The sequence below is a fragment of the Bos indicus genome, chromosome 7, assembly GCF_029378745.1.
Source record: "Bos indicus isolate NIAB-ARS_2022 breed Sahiwal x Tharparkar chromosome 7, NIAB-ARS_B.indTharparkar_mat_pri_1.0, whole genome shotgun sequence".
In the NCBI taxonomy this organism is placed as follows: domain Eukaryota; kingdom Metazoa; phylum Chordata; class Mammalia; order Artiodactyla; family Bovidae; genus Bos; species Bos indicus.
Window position 1 is genome coordinate 33,958,181 of NC_091766.1, and position 21,017 is coordinate 33,979,197.

The following is a 21,017-nucleotide window of genomic DNA, read 5'->3' on the forward strand; positions in this document are numbered from 1 at the left end:
CACATTCCACCCTCAGCCTTGAAGATGAAACATAAGGGTTTTCTTTCACAGCGACGCCCCCTGGGTTGTTGGCCAGAATCAGCCTGGCAGGAAGCTGGGTACTTTGAAGAGTCATGCTGTGTGTTCCTGAGATCAGATGAAGAGGGAGGCTCCATGGAGGTCTCCTGCACATTTCAGTAAATGGCTAAAGTGATATGCTGTTTCTCTTTCCAAATAATTAATTTGCAAAAATTGGCATGAGGCTCTGCTGTTTCTGTCCTTGTCTAAGATAAACCACTCTTGTTCTGTTCAGCTGCACATCTGTCTCTGGAGCACTGGGATGAGTCACCCCTGTCATTGACACCCCCTTGAAGGACTGGTTAGGGCTTTATTTCTACAGAAACAATCCATTCTCTGCCATTTCATCTGAATGCAACAGTTTGCATTACTTTGTTTGAGGTTCAAAGAAGCATGGCTTTTCTAGTTTCAAACCTCACATTTTCTTTTCTAAATTACAATTTATCATGTTTGTTTATTCAGTATTTAGTAGAATGAAGGACATCATCTTCTGGTAGCAATTCTGACCTTATTATGCTATACAATGATTTAGAAATGTGTTCTAGAATCTTAGAAACCACCTCTGATATGCATAGCTGATCTCCTACATAAAAAGTTGCCCTTGATATTAAAGTTACCAAAAAAATAATTCACCTCTGTATTTATGAATTCTAAGTGACAGAAATATTTTTAATATATCTACATATATACATGTGTATTTCTATTTAATACATCAAAGATATTTGGACACATTTACTTCAAGCATTTTTTTTCTCCTATTGAACAAATCCCTGTTCTTTGGTTTCATCAAATCATAATGATTATGATAATTTGCAAATTTAAAAAATAAAAATTAATTTTGTAAACTTCCTTAGAGTATAATTGTTTTATAGTTCTTTATATATCTTTAGATTCTATTATCAAGCTGTCATAATTCTTTCCTGATAAAATGAATTGGGATGAATGGAAAGGACAACCCTAAAGGGGAAGCAAGACTTTTTGTGGTTTTGTTCCCTGGCCGTTTCTTGGATGGTATTTCCCATGGATGGCTTGGATCCAGCAGCTAAAGAAAAGTAACTCATGGAAGATATTTAAGAGCTAACTAATTTATATAAGACAGATAAATTCAAGATAAGAAGAAATATTTAGGATTGTAAATTATATGATATTCTTCTATTATAGACTCAAGTACAACAAATAAAAATAGGGATTTATTTTCCCAGGGTTTAAAGTACCAGAAACAAATCTCCCATGTGGAACTTGCTCTTATGTGCAGTATCAAATTTCTCCCTTGATGTGTAAAGAAAGAAGTAATAGAAAAAAATAAATCCCAGCTAAATCAAAACCATAAGTGCCCTGGCCTTAATGAATTTTATTCTTCTTGCAAAAACATTTTTACTCTATAACCAAAACAACTGTCTGAGGCATGTTGTCTGCAATATAACATTTGTGAGGCTTTTAAAAACTTTCAAACGTGGTTTAACCCACCAAAGAAGTAACAGGTCAGAGGAGGATTTGAGGCAACAATAGTAACTACATGTCCACTGCTAGATGTTTAACACCTAAGAATGTGTGTGAGGAAGGCTGGTATTAGAGTAAATCAAATTACAATAAACTTGTAAGAAAAGGCTACTTTCACTAGACTTTTGAAACAGAATCCAAATAATGAAAACATCATCCACTAAATTTTTTTTACCAGTTCCCCAAATCTTTACTCAAATACTATGGTCAGTTATATATTTATCAACTTGTGAGTGCTTTGAAAAGATGAACTAATGCATAAGGCATCGACAATGTAAATTGGGACTCCTAAAGTCATGTATCAGGGAAACACCTTCATTTTTGAGAATCTACCTTGAAAATCAAATTTAAAACTTTCACTTGATTCTGGAAGGCTGAGAAAACCCAAGGAAATAAAGTGCTAGTAAATGAGGAAGTCCCCTGGAGACAGAAATGCCAACCTACTCCAGTACTCTTGCCTGGATAATGCCATGGACAGAGGAACCTGGTAGGTTACAGTCCATGGGGTCACAAAGATTCAGACATGACTGAGCAACTTCACAAATGAGGAAGTAGAAATATGTAATGAAATGCAAAAGAATAAGAAAACAAATTTTATTCAGCTCAGATCAGATCAGATCAGTTGCTCAGTTGTGTCCAACTCTTTGCAACCCCATGAATCGCAGCACGCCAGGCCTCCCTGTCCATCACCAACTCCCAGAGTTCACTCAGACTCACGTCCATCAATTCAGTGATGCCATCCAGCCATCTCATCCTCTGTTATCCCCTTCTCCTCTTGCCCCCAATCCCTCCCAGCATCAGAGTCTTTTCCAATGAGTCAACTCTTCGCATCAGGTGGCCAAAGTACTGGAGTTTTAGCTTTAACATCATTCCTTCCAAAGAAATCCCAGGGCTGATCTCCTTCAGAATGGACTGGTTGAATCTCCTTGCAGTCCAAGGGACTCTCAAGAGTCTTCTCCAACACCACAGTTCAAAAGCATCAATTCTTCGGTGCTCAGCCTTCTTCACAGTCCAACTCTCACATCCATACATGACCACAGGAAAAACCATAGCCTTGACTAGATGGACCTTTGTTGGCAAAGTAATGTCTCTGCTTTTGAATATGCTATCTAGGTTGGTCATAACTTTCCTTCCAAGGAGTAAGCGTCTTTTAATTTCATGGCTGCGGTCACCATCTGCAGTGATTTTGGAGCCCAGAAAAATAAAGTCTGACACTGTTTCCCCATCTATTTCCCATGAAGTGATGGGACCGGATGCCATGATCAAGACACACTTAAAAAGCCTCATTGTAGCTAGGTTCTAAAACGAGACTTAATATTCAGTTTGTTGTTGCTCACTCAGTCATGTCTGACTCTTTGTGACTCCATGAACTGCAGCATGTCAGGCTTCCTTGTCTTTCACTGTCTCCCAGAGTTTGGTCAAATTCATATCCATTGAATCAGTGACGCCATCCAACCATATCATCCTCTGTTGTCCCCTTTTCCTCCTGCCTTCAATCCTTCCCAGCATCAGGTTTAAGAGGTATTTAATTTTTTCCCAGCTCTGTCCACTGAAAGGTCCTAGAAACCCAAAAGCAATTACACTCCAGGAGAAATTAGCACACCTGACACCCAGATCTGTATCCCAAAATACCATTCTCTATTAAAAGGAATCAGGTATTCCTAGAGAAATGACAGATTGCAGGGTCAGCACTGGGGAGGTACAAAAAGAACCTGAACATTTCGTGCCAGGAAGTAAGGAACTGCTAAAAATGAATTACACCTGTAAAAGTTTTTTAAAACTGAGGACATGTCAAAAGGATGCATGGAGGCAGCTCCAAGGGGTTCACACTGGGCAAGTTAATTTAAGCATCAAAATAAACAAGGACCATAATACATTATAACCCACTGAATAAAACAAGAAGCCATATTGACAATAAGTAGGTGATCAATAACTAAATAAATAAATAAGTGATATAGAGAGATCTTTGGAAATGGCAACCCACTCCAGTACTCTTGCCTGGAGAATCCCATGGACGGAGGAGCTTGGTGGGCTACAGTCCACGAGTCGCAAAGAGTCGGACATGACTGAGCGACTTCACTTTCACTTTCCAACTATAGAATACTGACCAATAAATCTGGAAAGATCCAATCATAAAATTATATGCAACTATCATAATAAAAATTTATTTAGGTAAGACTGATAGATTACTCTTGGGAAATAAAGGTAGTGAGTGAGTTTGGTGAGAAACAGGATATATCTATAGTCCTACCCCACAAATTATTACATCACCCCAATAGTAGGATGCAGCCAGCAGTTTACTTAATAATGAAGCCCAGGATGAGACCTTCACATCTTCAAGGCACAGCTCTCAGCCCCACTGATCACTCAATCCATTAACAAAAATTAAAAGGCAACCTATGGAATGGGAGAAAATATTTGCCAATTATGTATCTGGAAAAGGTGGGGTGTAAATTGGTGCAGCCACTACAGAAAACAGCATGGAACTTTCTCCAAAAAAAATTAAAAATAGAACTACCCTATAATCCAGCAATCCCACTTCTGGTTATATACTCAAAGAAAGGAAACCATGATCTCAAAGATATCTCTGCATTCTCATGTTCATTGCAGCATTACTCCCAATAGCCAAGACATGAAAACAACTTAAAGAGTCTATGTGTCTTGGATAAAGAAAGTAGATATATAGATAGATAATTTACCTTCCCACCAACAGTACATAAGAGTTCTTTTTCCACATCCTTGCCATCAATTGTTATCTCTTTTCTTTACACATACACATACAAATGAATATTATTCAGTCATTAAAAAATAAGGAAATACTGCCATTTGCAATAACACGAATAAAACCAGAGAGCTTCAAGCTAAATGAAAAAAGAATGACAAATACTCTATGATCTCTCTTATATATGAAATCTAAAAACACTGAATTCATAGAAACAGAGTGTATTATTAGTTGTTGCCAGGAGCAGGGGATGGGGAATGAATTAAGGTGGTCAAAGGGTAGAAACTTCCAGAAAATCCCATAGGCGGAGGACCCTGGTGGGCTGCAGTCCATGGGGTCGCGAAGAATCGGACACGACTGAGAGACTTCACTTTCACTTTTCACTTTCATGCTTTGGAGAAGGAAATGGCAACCCACTCCAGTGCTCTTGCCTGGAGAATTCCAGGGACAGGGGAGCCTGGTGGGCTGCCGTGTATGGGGTCGCACAGAGTCAGACATGACTGAAGCAACTTAGCAGCAGCAGCATGAGTAGAATACATTCTTGGGATCTAATGTAAAGCATGGTAACTATAGTTAACAAAAAAACTAGCTATTGGAGGTGCTGGATGTGTTAACTAACCTTATTGTGGTCATCATTTTGTAATATATACGTATATCAAATCATCATGGACTTCCTGGTAGTCCAATGGTTGAGAGTTCACCTGACAATGTGGGGAACAGGGGTTCAATCCCTGCTCCAGGAAGATTCCATATGCCGAGAGAAAGCTGAGCCCACGTGCCACAGCTACTGAGCCCACACTCTAGAACCTGAGAGCTCCAACTACTGAAGGCTGAGCTCCTAGAGCCCATGTTCCACAACAAGAGAAACCAGCACACTGAGAAGCCGGCACACCACAACCAGAGAAAGCCCACGCGCAACAACGAAGACCCAGACAACCAAAAAAAGCAAAAACAAAATGAAATCACCATATTGTATGCCTTAAACCTACACCGTGTTATACAAAAGTCGTATCTCAGTAAAGCTGGAAAACAATTTTAAAATGCAAGTAGACATTTTTTTCTCTCTCAACACACAAACAGTTAAAAAGCAGTTGAAAAACCTTAGAAGCAGGGCTGAGGAGTGTAACCCCTGCTTCTAAGACCTTCCAACTGCTTTAATCAGGTCCTAGATTATCCAGGATAATCTCCCATAGTGAAAGCCAACAGAATAAGGATTTCAATTACAACTGCAAATTCCCTTCAGAGCAATAAGCAGATTAGTGTTTGAGAAACTGGGGATGTGCTTAGCTGAGTAGACACATGAAAAAGAAAAAGAGAAACCATCACATTATGAAAACTCATGTATATAAACAAGAAGGTTAAAAAAGATAGTGTAAATGTAGAAACTATAGCCATTCTCTTAATATCTCTGCCATCATAACGAAAGTATAACAATAAAAGCCAGGCAAACCTTGTAAAAGAATAAAGATGTTTCAATAGACACAACACAGACATTTAGGTTGAATGTCAATTTTTTTTAGACATAAGTTAGACACTATCAAAAAAACAGTCAAGCATAGCCATCTACAATATATGGTTTTGGCTTTCAGAAGGAACGCTTTAGCTTCAATTGTAGCTTGTAACTCGGGTTCACCATGATAAAGGACCAAAACCCAGAAAACATTTGGCATCATAAATGACAGTCAGTGACTGAGAAACTAGAAGTTGTCTTATTTTATCATGATCCAAAACAAAACAACTCTCAGTCCTGACGTGGACAGAGGTTAGAAAAATGCTAGCAGTTGTTTTATGAACTTTCCAGCTTTGAAATGAAAGACCCCAAAGTCCAGCAAAGTCCCTTTTCTCCCTATGATTTGAAGACCAGCAGCATTTTCTCCTGGTGTGAGAGGTTGATCCCAGCTGTTTGGTGGCACACATCTCTCCACAGATGGAGTTGAAGGCAGTGCTTTCCCAGAACCACAACACTTTTCCTCCTTCATCCCAAGCCTTCAATGCCTTGGTACACTTCACTCCAAGTGACTATTGTCTGCAATGTTCTCTAGTTCATCCTCTTTTCTTTTTTTAGACACTTCACACTGGAAGAGCAAGCTGCAAAGCAGCTTGTGTGAGGTTCTGTTATCAGGACAAAAGGAACAAGAGCATGTATCAGTAGTTTATTCTTACTGATAATCTTTATGGACTGAATGTTTTTGTTGAGAAGTTAGAGAAGTCTCTTAGAAATTCATTATGCAGGGAGAAAACTCAAGCTGGCTTCTGGCACTGTGTAATTTTTTTTTTTTTTCCTATCAGATCGTTAATGTAGTTCCCCCTCACCCATGAACAAAGCTTAATAAACCCTGTAAGCAATAACACTATGCTCTTAGATTATCATCATCAGGAGGTCTCTTTATGCTTCCCTGGTGGCTCAGTGATAAAGCATCCACCTGTCAATGCAGGAGATGCAGGTTCAATCCCTGGGTTAGGAAGATCCCCTAGAGAAGGAAATGGCAACCCACTCCAGTATTCTTGCCTGGGAAATCCCAAAGACAGAGGAGCCTGGTGGGCTACAGCCCATGTGGTTGCAGAGTCAGACACAACTGAGCAACTAAATAACAATGTCTCTTTACACAGTGTATACAGTAATCCTAAATATTCTTGTCTATGCTGAAATAAGCACAGACCAGGAAGACCCTGCTGAGATAGAGATATTGGGTAGCCAATCGGTCCATTCCTAGCTATGGGCCTCACCTGTAAGACAAGACAGTTTCAGAGTCTCTGTGTTAGAACAGTAGGAAGACTTCCACAGACTTGAAGCATGAACTTCAATTTATCCAAACCAGCCCTCTCGTGGGGGAGGGTGAATAAGCCTAAATAAACCATATTACTGAGAAGTTAAGACTTCGACGTAGAATCCCCTCCTACTGGCACTAAAAATGAGGAACAGGACACAATAAAGCACAGAGGATGCGATGGTTGGATGGCATCACCGACTCGATGGACATGAGTTTGAGCAAGCTGTGGGAGTTGGTGATGGACAGGGACGCCTGGCGTGCAGCAGTCCACGGGGTCAGAAAGAGTCAGACATGACTGAGTGACTGGACTGAACTGAACTGATTTCCGATTGGCCAGATAACGGGATGAGCATGTGAGATTCATCAGAAAGTTGGTGAAGATTCATAGTCCTGGACTCGTAGAGAGAAAACAACCACAAGGAGCTTGAGAGGTCAAGGGTGAGCCAAGGGCACTAGATGGGTGACCAGGATAGAGTACTGGTAGCACTGCAGCCCGGAGAAGGCAGTGGCACCCCACTCCAGTACTCTCGCCTGGAAAATCCCATGGATGGAGGAGCCTGGTGGGCTACAGTCCATGGGGTGGCTAAGAGTTGGACACGACTGAGCGGCTTCAGTTTCACTTTTCCCTTTCATGCATTGGAGAAGGAAATGGCAACCCACTCCGGTGTTCTTGCCTGGAGAATCCCAGGGACGGGGGAGCCTGGTGGGCTGCCGTCTATGGGGTCGCACAGAGTCGGACACGAATGAAGTGACTTAGCAGCAGCAGCAATGCAGCCAGTGCTGACAACACAGCAGGGCATGTTTTACACAGCATTCTAGAAGTGACAGGAGCAGTGGCTACAGCAGACAGAAGCAGAGACACAAAGAGGTATAAATCTTATGTAAGATAACCTTCCCCTTGAGCGCCCCTAGAAAGGCTAGAAAGGGGAAGGTTGCAGGTACCTGTTGAGGCCCTTGAGCTCTCAAATTCCTTGCTGCCTCTGAAGATGTTGGTTAAGTCCTATGATCTTAGCTCCATGGTTTTTGCATGCTGTATTTTCTGACTTTATTTGAGCACCTCTTTTCCCAGACTGGGTCTGAAAACCAGTGGTGTCAAACTGAGTGTGATTTTAAAACCAGTCTGGGTCTAGGATCAGACCCAGAGCACCTTCAAGGACTTGAACCTTTGGTTCACATCCTCCAGTTAAAAAAGAGCTACACCATGCTCTTGGAACCAGCTGGAGATGTAAGTTCAAGTTGACTAGGGAGATTTCTCTATAGAAGCCATTGGCATCTTAAGGTGGACAGTTCCCCCAAGTTCATGGGTCAAGATCTTAATCTCTAGATGAAAGCTTTCTTTTCTTGGCCTTTTTGCTACTTGCCTTTTCTCTCTGTTATTGTACAGGAAGATAAGGCTCCTTATCTCTGGTATCTTTCACTGAATCTACTGCTAAGGTCATAGCTGCACAATAAAAGTCCCTGAACTATCTTGCTAAGATGGTTTAGATAATAAAATTACAGAACTAAGAAGAATCTGTGCCATAGTAAATATCTCTTACTGTACCTGGATATACACTTGTGGTATTATAGCAAATACAGGAAATTAGCAAACAAGCCACTTGGCTAAAACAAGTTGATTCGCCTTCAGGTACATTCTCTGATTTATTTGATACTGGTTGATTTAATTCATGGGGGCTCTGGCTAAGGAATACATTCAGTCTTTTGGCATTATCCTCCTAATAGTTATCATTGTAGTCTCCCTGGTGTGCTATATTCTCTCGAAGGTCTTAAATGCATGTTTGCAGCCCTTAGAAGCACATCAAATGGAGTTACTGCACTTGGAGAAACAGAAACAAGACAAACAGTGAGATGAACAGCAAGAACGATTCTTTCATGATCTGGCAATTTAACCTTAAAGTTTCACAATGAGACAAGGAGGACCCTAACTCTGATGGTAACTGAGAGTGGGCTAACACCAATATTTGGTCAATCTCTCATGTATAAGAGGATGACCAAAGGGTGGAATGGTTAAACTAATAAGCAAGGAGGGCATTAGACTAATGTGGCTTTAATGCTGTGGCACCATCTGTAAGTGAACCAAAACCTCAGTCTATAACTGTCTCAAGATTACAAAATCAAAATACTGAGGACAACTAATCATAGTCAACTTGGCTTTAAGTTATAGCCAATAAATAATTTCCCTACTTTGCATCTGCTTTTTCTCTATAAAAGCTTCTCCCCGAGCTCTTATTTGTGGATCATTCCTACATACTTCTGATTTGGAACTGTCCAATTCAAGTCAATTTTTGCTCAAATTAGCTCAAAAATTTCAATATGCCTGTTTATCTTTTAACAGCATGAACATGCCAGTCCTTCACCGTCCCCATGACTCTCAACTGTCTTTTAACAGTTATGTCTCACATTTGTGTGACTCAGTGACATTTGAGCTTGAAAGCCTCTGCTGTGAGTATGAGGTGGGTCCATTGGTAAATGATTCAAGGAAAGGACAATTAAACTGTTAGATTACTGTTTCTGTTACCCCAGTTAATATATTTAACAAAAAGCAAACTATATTGTATTTTAAGCTTCTAGGACTTTCATTCAGGATTCAGAGTTCATGACCAGAAAAATATGTAGTCATGATTGCTCTCTTCTTACAAAATATATATGTTCATGAAATATTTTCTGTGTGATTCAAAGAATCACAGTATAGATCTCTTTTTTCAGTATTGTTTAGCCTGCAATATCTTTTCTCAGTATAGAACAATGGATGCTGCTGCTGCTGCTGAGTCACTTCAGTCGTGTCTGACTCTGTACGACCCCATAGACAGCAGCCCACCAGGTTCCCCCGTCCCTGGGATTCTCCAGGCAAGAACACTGGAGTGGGTTGCCATTTCCTTCTCCAGCGCATGAAAGTGAAAAGTGAAAGTGAACAATGGATGAAGTACTTACAAATCCTGACACATAAATATCTAACATTTTGCCTTGATGTACAATAAAACAGCGAACAGAAAGCATTAAGAGCTGAATTATTCTGAAATTGATCATAAAGAACTCCAAAACATTTGTCAGAAGATTTTAAACAATAGGAAGGCAATGCATATATTTACATGAATTTAAGATCATTTTTGTAGCCTCCTACAGTTGAAATATACTGAGCCATAACAAGCCTCGAGATAACACTCAGATTACTTCTATAATTTAAGTCCCTTTTGCAATAACTTCATAGGACAGCATAGACATTAAAACATCCAATTTGTATTGGCGGCAAAGATATTCCACTATTCATTCATCTTGAGGTTCTCAGCTGCAAACCAAAGAAATTGCTCTTAGTCATTAAAGCAGAAAGAAAACCTCTTCATTAAGAGGATATAAGTTTCAGAATCTCTGGGAAAGCCCCAGAAGCAGGGACGATGGATAATTCTTCCAAGAACAATCTTCAAAACAAGACACAAAATTGTGCCACCACCAGGGCTACCACCTGGCACAACAGCACAGTTTGCACTGATGGTTCCAGTTCCAGGACTGGAGACAACCAGCCTCTTTTGGACTGTGCCCTGGCAGGCTGCATGTCACAGCCTGGGTCGTGTGTTTGTGTTTGGCTGCAAAGCACAATGGCTAGAAAATTAAGGTAATGGGCTCTGCCACCTAAACTGTGGGCTGATAAGATGAAGACCTCCCCAAACACAAGATCGGTACACAAAATAAATGGCCAAAGCACCCTCCACCCCCAAACAAGAGGGAGTTAGATACTGGATAAGAAAATGATGAAGAAAATAAAATATCATGTCAACAAACAATTCTTATGAAAGTTTTAGTCTCTTGGAGAAGACAGGACAAAAATTAAGCAAATAATCACATTAATAAATGTATAACTACCAGCCACATATGTGATCCAAAGGAGAAAGATCTCTGAGAGTTGATATAAAAAGGATTTGACTTGAACTGGGGGTCCAGAAGATTTCTTGAGGAAATGATTTCTGATCTGGGATTGAAGAAGGACTAAGAATTAAACTGAAGAGAGGCCAATAGGATAGGCACATGAAAAGATGTTCAACATTGCTAATTATTAGAGAACTGCAAATCAAAACTACAATGAGATACCACCTCACACCAGCCAGAATGGCCATCATCAAAAAATCCACAAACAACAAATGCTAGAGAGGGTGTGGAGAGAAGGGAACCCTCCTACAACGCTGGTGGAGATGTAAACTGGTACAGCCACTATGGAGAACAGTATGGAGTTTCCTTACAAAACTAAAAATAGAGCGATCATATGATCCTGCAATCGCAATCCTGGGCATAAATCCAGAGAAACTCATGATCCAAAAGGATACATGCGCCCCAAGACATGGAAGCAATCTGCATGTTCATCAACAGAGAACTGGATATGTGGTACACATATGCAATGAAATATTACTTAGCCATTAAAAACAATGAAATAATGCCATTGTCAGCAACATGGATGGACCTAAAGAGTGTCATATTGAGAGAAATAAGTCAGACACAGCAGGAGAAATATCATATGACAGCCCATACATGTAAAACATAAAAAGAAATGATACAAATGAACTTACAGAACAGAAAGAGACTCATTGACTTAAAGAACAAACTTATGGTTGCCAGTGGGTAGAACAGGGGAAAGGGATAGGTAGGAAGTTCGAGATGGACAAGCACACACTGCTATATTTAAAATGGATAACCAACAAGGACCTACTGTATAGCACATGGAACTCTGCTCAATGGTATGTGGCAGCCTGGATGGGAGGGGAGCTTGGGGGAGAATGGATACATGTATTCCCTTCGCTGTTCACCTGAAACTATCACAACACTGTTCGTTAATCAGCTATACCACAATACAAAATAAAAAGTTTTTAAAAAATAAAAAGAAATAAACTGATGAAGGGGGTTGAAGAACATTCCAGAACATTCCATTCAAGGGAAGTACATATGCAGAGAGGGAACACAGCAAGTTTGAGGAGGCAGAAGGACAATGTATTTACTTGAGGTTAAGGTTAGGGTGGGAGAGGAATTGTATAAATAACGTTTGAAATGTAGATGGGGCTAAATCAGGCAATGTTTATATCTTCATTCTGAATGCAAATGTGAAAGGGGAGTGCCAGAGAACTCTAATTAGATCTGATAGTTGTGTGCCAATTGAGCACTGGGAGGTTGTAGACATTGTGTGGTTCAGGAGAGAGGTTATCCTGGTCTCACCTCCAAGAGACACTTAGAGAAAACCCATCGGCCACTTTATAAGAGATTCTTGTTGCTTTTTCTTCAGCATGTAAGTTCTATTTTAATCAGTTTTGGCATATCTGTTATTTTTGCAAAATTGAATTACATACATACCTAAACTATTTTCTGATTTTGAAAAGTTTAATGCCATAAATATTCATTTTTTGGAAACTGCATATGGAATGACACTATAGAGTATTTGCAGTTCATAGCCTAATGCATTTGGACAAGTTGAAATTCCTTGAAATTCAGAAATTACAATAAAAGGCATTATGGTTTCCAAACAGTAGTGGATGACCAGGGAATTATATTATTTATCACTGCCTTCCAGACTTACACCTGAAAATTGCCTTTTCATGGTTGTCATATCTACTGACTCTGTACCAATTAAGTCTTAGTTAACTCCTACATAAATAGCAAAAGAAAGTTCTGTAAGAACTTCATTAATTTTTTTCAATTACTTGAAATTCAGTTAGAACTGAAGATTTCTTTGCATTAAAGCAGCCTTAAGTGTTAGATCAAGAAGTGTGGTTTGAAGACAGGAGACTTGATGTGAAGTATTATTTTTATCACTTCCCAGAAATATGACATTTTGAAAGTTCTGTGGGGTCTTTAGCTTTTGTTTTCTCAACTGCAAAAGAGAGGGCCTCCAGCTGAGTCATAATGAAGATAGGATACAACAATGTTTCATCAAAGCAATTTGATGCTAGAAAAATGTAGAAGCACAAACATGAAAATGATCTACTAGATAAACAGGAGAGGAGAGGCAGAAATACCATGGTACTTCACAGCCGAGAAAATATTCAAAACATTTGCAGTATTTTAAGAACACGCACAAAAGTAGAGATCAGAACGGCTGTGATTGTGCCCTGCTCCTTCCTTCAGAATTGCTGGTCTCTGAGTTTAGAGCACATGAAAACCCAAAATCAGCCCCCAGCAGACTTTCAGATGGGCCACACCCCAGAAGGCAAGAGTGGCAGGATTTAAGCAAAGCCAAGGAGTAAGCAAGGCACATTTCACCAATAGCCATGAACACTTAGGTTCTTTTGATGCACTACACTTCATTCTACTTATTAGTTGTTTATCCAATAGACAGGGTGGAATGAATAATACTCCACACTTCAGGGCACAGTGGAATCATTGATGGATCATTGTGATGCACTCTTGTTTTAACATTTAGTCCACTTAATCCACAGCTCCAAGGTAATCATTCTGTTGGATTTATTGCTTTTTATTTTAAAGTGCTCCAAAATGTGTAATTTTTGTTGGCATATATTTTAAACTATGTAAACCTTTACAGATCTCATTCATTTTCATATTCTTTCACACCAAGTACTATCTTTTTAAGACCCAATCTTACACTTCCATGTGTACATCAGATATGTACCTCCTAAAGCTCCAAAACCATGTATTCTTCACATCTTCCGTATTTACTCTACCCAAACTGCCACCAACTCCCTCCACTGTACACATCACTGTAATGAGTATCTTTATATATTTTGCAGTATACAAATGCTAGAAATTTTCTTTGGGATAAATTGTCAGTAGCAAAATTACTGCACCATGGTATGCATGTATACTTGTCTTTATCATGCCAGATTATTCAGAATGGCTGTACCGATCTACTCCCCATGAAGCTTTTTGCCAAGTTGCTTCCCTGGCAACACTCAGCATTATCCAGTTTTAATATTGCCAATTTAATATTGTCAATGGAACCTGAATTTCTCTGATTACTATCTTTAATATGCCTTCAAGAACTTGGCTTTGAGAGCTCTTAAGTTGCTTGTTCATATTCTTTACCTGTCTTCCTATGACAGAAACTGACTTACCAATTTACAGAAATTCCCAGCTAATAATTCATTCCTTTGTAGTTTTAAGCATTGAAAATGCCTCTTCCCATTTAGTCACCTATTAATTTGGTACATAGTGTTCTTCATGAATGAAAAAAACCTTAATTTTCCTGAGCATAATGAGGCTTTCACAGATTCTTGTTTTCTCACCTTCTCACCCATACATATCTTCCCTGTGGTCTTCTCCCTGAGGGCCCTGGAGACAGAATGGCAGCTGTCTAAGTACAGAGGGTGGGTCAGGTTTGTTTGATGCTTTCTCCCCGTGACAACAATGCCTAGATCAGGGTTACTGCCATATGTATGTGCCAAATGAATGAAGCTAGACAGCCTCCCAGAGCTATGAAGAGGTCACTTCATCTCCTGGATTCTTTAAGGTGCTCAATTCCCAATGACTTCCTTGGTTTTTGTACAAGAAAAATCCTTCTTGCTCATGGAGGGAGGGCTGCAGTGGGGTGGAGCAGTGGAAGCTTTCTGTTAGTCTCTTTCCATCTCCATCATGTTCTCAGTGGATCCTTTCCAAAAGTCAGAATCTGGCAGATTTTACATAGATAAGCATATGAGTAACTGTCTTGCTGGTACAAACCAATCCAAAATGTAGATTTCCACAATATTTCTGATTATCTTATTTATTGCGGTACAATTTACATGTAATAAAATTCTCCCATTTCAGCTATACGGGGCATTTTAAGTGTGATATAATTGTATTTAGCAATCTTTTGCTTTATGGCTTTGCCTTTTGAAATTTTTTGGTTTCCTCATTCCTAAGTTGTGAAGATTATCTCATAAATTCTCTTCTATCAGCTGTATGTTTCTTCCCTTCCAACTTAATGTTTAACCTATCTGGAAAGTGAAAGTGAAGTCGCTCAGTAGTGTCCAACTCTTTGTGACCCTGTGGGCTGTACCCACCATTTTCTTCCATCAATGGGATTTTCCAGGCAAGAATACTGGAGTGGGTTGCCATGTCCTTCTCCAGGGGATCTTCCCGGCGGAGGGATGGAACCCAGGTCTCCTGCATTGCAGGCAGATGCTTTACTGTCTGAGCCACCAGGGAATCCCTAACCTATCTGGAGGTCATCCTTTATGTAGGCTTAGGTTGGGATCCAATTTTTCTCCATTTGGTGAGACCACGTCCCTCCCCCCCCCCCCAAAAAAAAAAACAAACTCTGACTAAACAATTTCTACTGATTTGTGGTAATTTCTTTAAACTTTATTAAATTCCCATGGATATATGAGTCTCATTCTGAGTGCATTATTTTCTTCCACTTATCTGTTTAGCTGATCTTACACCACTAGCACATCACTATTATTACTCTGGCCTTGTAGCTGGTCTTAATATTATAACTTCATTTTAAATAACACAGACAGCCATGAACTTTTATTTCCCTCTACAAATTTTACACCAAGTTTAACAGTTTATCTAAAATATCTAACCAGAATTGTGATCAAAATAGCATTGTATTTATGTACTGAATTAAAGAAAATCTGTATCTTATTAACTATGACTTCATCGCATCCAAGAGCATGAAACGACACTCCCTTTATTCATATCAACTTTTATGTCCTTCATCCAAATTTCAAAGTGTGTCAGGAAAATTATTTGAAACTTGGAAATAAGACCACAAAAAGGTGAGTGTTGCATCCTTTCAGTGTCACACGGGGGCAAAGACCACAAAAGGATTTCTGTGAAATGTATTTATCTCATTGTTTACTATTAATAAAAGCTCTCAAACTTAGTGAGGTTACAAGTTATTTTCTAGAGTTTTGTCCAGTAGATGCAAATAATTTTGTGCCTAAGGAAAGAATTAACTCCAATGATGTATGGCCTGTGTTTGGGATATCAGTTTTATAACTAATTCAGCAATCCTAATATTTCTCTGTTACACTGCCTTTAAATCCTCAGCATCTTACATGCTCTTTGAAATGACCATACACCTCATTGATTCTCTTACTAATTAATGAGTTCCAAATCTTTAACATGTTGATTTTATATATGCATGAAACTTTTTGAAAAGCACACTTTGTTGAGTTTCTTAATAAAGGTTTTACATATTCTAGGTTACTTTAACTCTTAGATTCTTTATTATTGAAATTATGTATATAATATAACATTTCTGGAGTTTTCTGATTATTGCTGGTATAGAGAGATATTTTTGATTTTGCATGTTGATGTTGTATCCAGCAACTTTGCTAAAATTTTATTGCTTCTAATAGGTTGTCTCCATTAGGTCTTTTAGGCACAAAATTATAATATCAACAATTAATGAACAGTTAGATACTATACACTAATAAATGTTTAGAGATATATAAAATGGATAAATTCCTAGAAAATTATCAAATGCCAAAATGAGCCCTAATGTTACAATTATTTCCCTTGAGGTCCTAGTTGTAGCTTCTGACTCTCAGTAAAAATTCACACTTATGTTGTACTTTCACATAAATGACCTCATTTCATATTCACTAAAATTTTGAGTTAAGTACTATGCCCATTATATATTGAAGAAAATAAATATGTAAAGACTAAGTGCATTGTTCAAAACCACAACACTAGTTGCAGTGGCTCTTTGTCAAACATCCAACTCTTGTGCCTTGATCTGGCATAATTTTCTGAAGCAGAAATTTTTGTGTATCTCTCAGCCCCTATCCTCTAGACTGTTTTACTACCTATAACTTCAGAAAAAAACAAAACTGATCATAACAAAGAAAAGTTCATCAGCTAATAAGGTATCGATTTATATGAGGTTTTATTTTTGACATCCTTAGACCTAGAAAGGAAGACCAATTTGTTGTCAAGGAAAAGAGAGAAATATAAAATGACAATATTTCATCAGGGGTATTGCTTTCTCTATGGACTCTAGATGACAGGCAGGTTCCTGTTACTAATGAAGCAACTTTTAAGTTATGCTTGTGGCAGGGCTGCCAGATTTGGCAACTAAATATACAGGATGTCCAGCTAAATTTAAATTTCAGGTAAACAATGGATATTATTTTAGTATAAACACATCTCATTCAATATTTGGGATATATCCACTATGGATGTGAGAATGGGACCATAAAGAAAGCGAAGTGCCAAAAAACTGATGCTTTTCAACTGTGGTGTTGAGGGTCCCTTGGACTGTAAGGAGATCAAACCAGTCAATCTTAAAGAAAATGAATGCTGAATATTCATTAGAAGGACTGATGCTAAAGCTGAAGCTCCAACACTTTGGCCACCTGATGTGAAAAACTGACTCATTAGAAAAGACCCTGATGCTGGGAAATATTGAAGGCTGAAGGAGAAGGGGATGACAGAGGATGTGGATTTATGCCATTACCAACTTGATGGACATGAGTTTGAGCAAGCTCCATTTCAGTTCAGTTCAGTTGCTCAATCATGTCCGACTCTGCAACCACATGGACTGCAGCACACCAAGCTTCCTTGTCCATCACCAGCTCCCAGAGCTTGCTCAAACTCATGTCCATCGAGTCAGTGATGCCATGTAACCACCTCATCCTCTGTTGTCCCCTTCCACTCCTGCCTTCAATCTTTTCCAACGAGTCAGCTTTTCACATCAGGTGGCCAAAGCATTGGAGCTTCAGCTTCAGCATCAATCCTCCCAATGAATATTCAGGGCTGATTTCCTTTAGGACAGACTGGTTTGATCTCCTTGCAGTCCAAGGCACTCTAAAGAGTCTTCTCCAACACCACAGTTCAAAAGCATCAATTTTTTGGCCCTCAGCTTTCTTTATAGACCAACTTTTACATCAAGATATGACTACTGGAAAAACCATAGCTTTGACTAGATGGACCTTTCTCAGTAACGTAATGTCTCTGCTTTTCAATATGCTGTCTAGGTTGTTCAGAGCTTTTCTTCCAAGGAACAAGCGTCTTTTAATTTTATGGCTGCAGTCACCATCTACAGTGATTTTGGAGGCCCCCAAAATAGTCTCTCCATATTTCCGTTGTTTCCCCATCTATTTGCCATGAAGTGATGGGACCAGATGCCATGATCTTAGTTCTCTGAATGTTGAGTTTTAAGCCAACTTTTTCACTCTCCTCTTGCACTTTCATCAAGAGGTTCTTTAGTTCTTCCTCAATTGCTGCCACAAGGGTGGTGTCATCTGCATATCTGAGGTTATTGACATTTCTCCTGGAAATCTTGATTCCAGCTTGTGATTCATCCAGATTGACATTTCGCATGATATACTCTGCATATAAGTTAAATAAGCAGGATGACAATATACAGCCTTGACGTACTCCTTTCCCGATTTGGAATCAGTCTGTTGTTTCATGTCCAGTTCTAACTGTTGCTTCTTGACCTACATAGATTTCTCAGGAGGCAGGTAAGGTGGTCTGGTATTCCTATCTCTTGAAGAATTTTCCACAGTTGCGATCCACAGAGTCAAAGGCTTTGGCATAGTCAATAAACAGAAGTAGACTTTTTCTGGAACACTCTTGCTTTTTCTATGATCCAACAGATGTTGGCAATTTGATCTCTGGCTCCTCTGCCTTTTCTAAATCCAACTTGACCATCTGGAAGTTCACAGTTCACATGCTGTTGAAGCCTGCCTTGCAGAATTTTGAGCATTACTTTGCTAGTGTGTGAGATGAGTGCAATTGTGGAGTAGTTTAAACAGTATTTTGCATTGCCTTTCTTTGAGATTAGAGGGAAAACAGACCTTTTCCAGTCCTGTGGCCACTGCTGAGTTCTCCAAATTTGCTGGCATATTGAGTGCAGCACTTTCACAGCATCATCTTTCAGGATTTGAAATAGCTCAACTGGAATTCCATCACCTCCACTAGCTTCGTTCATAGTAATGCTTGCTAAGGCCCACTTGACTTCACATTCAGGATGTCTGGCTCTAGGTGGATGATCACACCATCATGGTTATCTGGGTTATGAAGATCACTTTTGTATACTTCTTCTATGCATTTTTGCCACCTCTTCTTAATATCTTCTGCTTCTGTTAGGCCCACATCATTTCTGTCCTTTATTGAGCCCATCTTTGCATGAAATGTTCCCTTGGTATCTCTAATTTTCTTGAAGAGATCTCTAGTCTTTCTCATTCTGTTGTTTTCCTCTATTTCTTTGCATTGATCGCTGAAGAAGGCTTTCTTATCTCTCCTTGCTATTCTTTGGAACTCTGCATTCAGATGCTTATATCTTTCCTTTTCTCCTTTGCTTTTCACTTCTCTTCTTTTCACAGCTATTTGTAAGGCCTCCTCAGACAGCCATTTTGCTTTTTTGCATTTCTTTTCCACAGGGATGGTCTTAATCCCTTTCTCCTGTACAATGTCACGAACCTCATTCCATAGTTCATCAGGCACTCTATCTATCAGATCTAGTCCCTTAAATCTATTTCTCACTTCCACTGTATAATCGTAAGGGATTTGATTTAGGTCATACCTGAATGGTCCAGTGATTTTCCATACTTTCTTCAATTTAAGTCTGAATTTGGCAATAAGGAGTTCATGATCTGAGCCACAGTCAGCTTCTGGTCTTGTTTTGGCTGACTGTATAGAGCTTCTCCGTCTTTGCTGTCAAAGAATATAATCAATCTGATTTTGGTATTGACCATCTGGTCATGTCCATGTGTAGAGTTGTCTCTTGTATTGTTGGAAGAGGGTATTTCCTATGATTAGTGCATTCTCTTGGCAAAATTCTGTTAGCCTTTGCCCTGCTTCATTTTGTACTCCAAGGCCAAATTTGCCTGTTACTCCAGGTATCTCTTCACTTCCTACTTTGCATTCCAGCCCCCTATAACAAAAAGGACATCTTTTTGGATGTTAGTTCTAGAAGGTCTTGTAGGTCTTCATAAAACCTTTGAACTTCAGCCTCTTCAGCTATTACTGGTTGGGGCATAGACTTGGATTACTATGATACTGAATGGTTTGCCTTGGAAACAAACAGAGATTATTCTGTCATTTTTGAGATTGCACCCAGGAACTACATTTTGGACTCTTTTGTTGACTATGAGGGCTACTACATTTCTTCTAAGGGATTCTTGCCCACAGTAATAGATATAATGGTCATCTGAGTAAAATTCACCCATTCCAGTCCATTTTAGTTCACTGATTCCTAAAATGTCGATGTTCACTCTTGTCATCTTCTGTTTGACCACTTTCAATTTGCCTTGATTCATGGAGCTAACATTCCAGATTCCTATACAATATTGCTCTTTACAGCATCAGACTTACTGATCAAGACCATCTAATTCCCATGGTCTTATACTGCCTACCTCAACAACTGAGCATTGTTTTTGCTTTGGCTCTGTCTCTTTATTCTTTCTGGAGTTATTTCTCCACTGTTCTCCAGTAGCATATTGGGCACCTACCAACCTGGGTAGTTCATCTTTTAGTGTCATATCTTTGCTTTTTCATACTGTTCATGGGGTTCTCAAGGCAAGAATACTGGTTTTCCATTTCCTTCATCACTGGGCCACATTTTGTCAGAACTCTCCATCATGACCCATCCATCTTGGGTGGCTCATAGTTTCATTGAGTTAGACAAGGCTGTGGTCTGACAAAATGATGGACTTGTTGATGTGAGATGTAGCCCTCATCTTGTGATGACTATTAAGGAAAGACCAGGTGGTCTATAGCATTGCCACCCAACCCTGATATTACTGAACCCCTGAACTAGGAAGAGCAGCACCTATCTCCAGATAGGTGCTGCTGGAGTCTGCTCCAGACTTTCTACTGCATGCGTGCTCAGTCAGTCATATCCAACTCTGTGCAATCCCATTAAATATAACTAGGCTCCTCTCTTGGTAGAATTTTCCAGGCAAGAATACTGAAGTGAAGTTGCTCAGTCATGTCTGACTCTTTGCAACCCCATGGACTATACAGTCCATGGAATTCTCCAGGCTAGAATACTGGAGTGAGTAGCCTTTCCCTTCTCCAGGGGATCTTCCCAACCTAGG